Source organism: Coffea arabica, chromosome 6e (genome assembly GCF_036785885.1).
Source record: "Coffea arabica cultivar ET-39 chromosome 6e, Coffea Arabica ET-39 HiFi, whole genome shotgun sequence".
Taxonomy (NCBI): Eukaryota; Viridiplantae; Streptophyta; class Magnoliopsida; order Gentianales; family Rubiaceae; genus Coffea; species Coffea arabica.
In genome coordinates this window covers 1,289,437-1,293,754 of record NC_092321.1, presented here as the reverse complement: position 1 = coordinate 1,293,754, position 4,318 = coordinate 1,289,437, and the positions used below count along the sequence as shown (strand labels likewise).

Below are 4,318 nucleotides of genomic sequence, written 5' to 3'. Positions count from 1 at the left end.
GTAATCTAAAAAAATTTTTATCAAAATTTTTAAACTATACATTTCAAAATATTCAAAAATTACACACTTCAAAAATTTTTTTAAAAACTTCTACTGTAAACAACAGTAAAATTTTAGACAAACATCCAAAAAATTCACTTGTCAAATGAGGCATAGTCTCGTTGCCGATGGGCCGTACTATCATAACAGCTCACAGGGCCCTCTTGTAATTTCGAATAAGCTGTTGTTCAGATCAACGTAACCTACACTCTATTCCAGGCCCAAGGCCCCAAGCACTGAGTTAACTAATAAATGTAGGAGAAGAGTATTTCTTATTCCCATTTTTATGGTAAAGTATTGCAGGAGAGTGAGTCTACTGATATTATTAGGGATGGCAATAGGGACGGGCACCCGCCCCGCGGGGGGTCATTGGGGTGGGGGGTGGGGCGGGGGCGGGGGAGAATTTTTTTTCCCCGTTTAGAAATGGGGCGGGGGGCGGGAGTATACTCCCCCGTCCCGCCACCTGTTTGAAAAACTATACATATATATATATATATATATATGTACATAATTATATATATAATGATATTTTTAATTATACTATTAATTATACATGTCTATTAATAAAAATTATTAATTATTTATACTAAATTTATTAATATATTTATGTTAAATTCCTAACTATACTTAATATAATAACACTTTTTTCTAAAAAAAATACAATAATAATTTAGTGATTGTATTTGTATCAAAAGTGAAAACTTGATTATTTTGGTTATATTTGTTTTATCATATTATATTGCATTCAAATAACCTTTGTTTAATTATTTTTATGAGTTTCAATAGTGAAGTTATAATGAATAATAATTTGGTGATGTGTTAATATTTTAGTACTTGATTATTTGCTCAAATTTAATTATAATGAAATTATATAATAAAATTTAATTTTAGTACCCGTGGGGGAAGCCGAGGGCGGGGGATGGGGCTGGGGCGGGGGGAATTAAAATGCAACGGGCCGGGGGCGGGGCAACCCCCGCCCCGCCCCACCCCGGCTCCATTGCCACCCCTAGATATTATCACAGATCAGGAGGATTTGTCTGTATTCCCGTCCACACCCGCTCAACGCCCCACTGGTCCTCCCAAAAGGGAAGAGGAAAAACAAAGAAAAGAGATTGTCTGTAAAATGTTTTCACCTTACAAAACATTTACTGTTAGATTTCGTTCTCCTCTTAGTGATTTGTTCTTTGCACTCAGTCAAGAATTGATGAGCCCTTTCGTGGTTAGTTGACGACTAATTTGAAGATTCAATCTTCTGAATAATGGCCTTCTCTCAGATACCTTCCTATATCTTACGTTAGAGGTGTCAAATAAAATCATTTAACTAATTTTACCCATACCCGCCCATTAATAAATGAATATGGGTACATTAAATTTTTATATATAGATATAAATAGGTTACCCAATTATACCCATTTATTAAATGGATATAATTGGGTAACCCATCTAACCCATTTAACTTACATTCCCAAACCTTTTGTATTTCCCGTTTTCACCGTCATCTTCTTCTCCGCCTCACCAGCAAGCCCACTGCTTCCCACCCCCCTTCTTCCTCCAGTGTTTGTTTTCCCCATCTCATCTCCCCGTCTTTGCTTAATAGAAGGTTTTTTCCCCTTCCATGTCCGATTCCTGAGCTGATCTCTGAATAAACCCGCGGTGTCTTGAAGATTTTCCCGGAGAATGTTAAGAGTCTGATGCCCACTTGGACTGCGTTTTCGCTCTAATAAAAAAGCCTGAGCTGAGTTGATCCAAGGCTCTTTTGGTATTGACATTTTTGGTATGCTGTACCATTCTTTTGTTTCTTATATAGGCCTTATATAACTGTTTGTAATAGCGTATGCAAATTTTTATTTAGTTAAGCTTGATTTTTCAGAGCTATATTACTTTGTTTGGTAACCAGTTAAGGTAATCTTTGCGTTACTAGTTGTTGTGCCTTCTCTCTGAATTGGGCTAAGTTCACCCGGTAATCTGGTATGTGGTTTTGACAGTCAAGAATTTGATGTAGTTAAGCTTAACTTTGGAAGGCTACTAATGGTATAATTAATTTCAGGATTATCTAATTAAGTTCAGTTTTGCAGATTGCTGAATCTAATTAAATATTGCACCGTAGTATGTTACCATTCTTAAGTTTTGGACATCTTGGACTGGTTAAATGATTGTTTCGCTTACCTTTGTTTGCAGATTGCATGAGATCTTATTTAGTAGAAAGCTCTGTAGATTTATGGCTGGACGACATACTTGGTAAAAAAAAAGAAGGCAATAATTGTTAAGTGTGCTTGTCTAGCAAAAACAATCACTGTATTGGTTCTACCACTATCGTGATTGTGATCAATATTTTCATCCTAAGTGCATTTGCCTGCTTGACCAATATCCAAATGTCAAATTTGGGGATTCCCTTCAAGTTGAAATTCACCCTCATGATCCTGCGGCAAATGTCTGGATGGTTATAGAGTCTTCAAATGTATCCCATGTAATTTTCATCTGTGTCTGCAATGCATACGTGATATAATATATAAGTCCTAGCTCTGTTATTTTTGCTCATCATGTTGGCGGGGCCATATGATAAAAAGTTTTTCCACAGCTACACTTAATACTTCCAATTCTATTATAAGCATATTTTTGAAATTGCTTACCGTCAAATTTTTTTTTTCTCTCATCTCAGTTGAAGACTAGTGAAAACATATAGTTCTTGGGATCAATGTTGCAGAAATATCAGATCAGATGTACAAAATTGGAAGGCTGAGAGTCTTAGACAGGAAAATATCAGATGAGATGTACAAAGTTGGTAGTATAGATAACAGAAATGCTATCCCATCATGATCCAACAGATGAGTTGTCAGAGCACATTCAGGAACAATGTTCTTATACAAGCCATGAGCCTACCAATACAGATGAGTTGATCCAAGGTTCTTCTAAGCGTTCGAGACAACTCACGTCATTGATTTGGAAGGAATTTGAAATATTATGTGTTGAACCAGATGGTTCACAAAGAGCACAATGTAAATGGTGCAAGCGTGATTATGCATGCGGTGGAACAACCGGAACAAGCAACTTATGGCGTCATCTTTAAAATTGTACTAAGCGTGGACAATTTGATTTTGAAGAACGGTCTCCAATTGACCAAGGAATTTATCGGGAAAAGATGGGAATTGCTATTGTGAAGCATAACCATCCTTATAGACTGGTGGAGCAAGAAGGAATTCGAGACTTGTGTGTATACTTAAATTCAGATGCTTTACCCATTTCGAGAAACACGATAAAGGCTGATATTGAAAAGATGTACAAAAGAGAAAAAGAGAGAGTAAAGACATAATTAAATTCAATTTAAAGTCGAATTTTCTTTGATAGCACGGGATATTTTAAGTATTTCTATCACTACAGTGGCCTCAGAATCAGCTTTCAGTATTGGTGGTAGAATTGTGGGTAAATATCGTACTTCGCTCCTACCAGAAAATGTGGAGGTCTTGTTATGTGCTAGGGACTGGTTATATGGAGTAACAGGTATGTTATACTTAACCTTTCAGTGCATATGATCTTGTATTTTACTTTTTTGGTCACTTATTGAACTTTACTTTTGATTTCAGCTTCTGAAGATGAAGAAGATAAAGAAAGACTGAGTATTGACTTTGCACCTTTAGTTGCTAAACTTACTAACCTTCATGTTTAGGTAAGTTGTATTCTTATGATCATGGAGATTGTTCGAAATGTGGTGAAAAGAATTTTATCTTTCTGTCTAGATGAAATTTAATTATCAAAAAATAGAACTTTGAATTTGGTTTTGGTTTTGGTTGCCAGGAATCTTCTCTGTTTTGTGTTGAGCCAGCAGCAAACTTTTAGGTTGCTATCTTTGTACTGTCACTGGCACTCCTTCAAGCTGCTTACTATAGGCGTTTGAAATGGTCGGTTTTGAAGTCACGTAAACTAGTCCTCGATGTTGTCAACTAAACTTGGTTTATTCTTCTCCTTGATGTTTATCAGAGGATTCAAATCAGGGAATAATATTTGTTTCTTGCTACAATATGTGTCTCTCTGCTGTGTTAAGTTTGTTCAACCTGCTTGGTTGTAATTTGTGCTAGCAGAGCAACCTGCAGTTATTATGCAAAATTGACACTGGAATTTTTGTAATGTAAGAGTACCTTTTTCTTCATTCACGTTCTTTTTCTTCATTCACTAGTGAGCTAGAGGAGTTTTATCATTTATGCTATGCAGTTGTACGAAGCTTGAAAAGCTGAATGCTTGTTATTCGTATTTATTGAAAAATTGTCTTTATTTGTATGCTAAA

General features: G+C 35.9%; 1 long non-coding RNA gene across 1 annotated transcript; it reads left to right on the top strand.

Moving 5' to 3' along the window:
• The first annotated feature begins 1,117 nt into the window (after positions 1–1,117).
• On the top strand, positions 1,118–4,318 carry LOC113694706 (uncharacterized). Its single transcript, XR_003449459.2, has 4 exons — positions 1,118–1,813; positions 2,699–3,537; positions 3,621–3,703; positions 3,832–4,318. It is a non-coding gene; the product is annotated as an uncharacterized lncRNA (long non-coding RNA).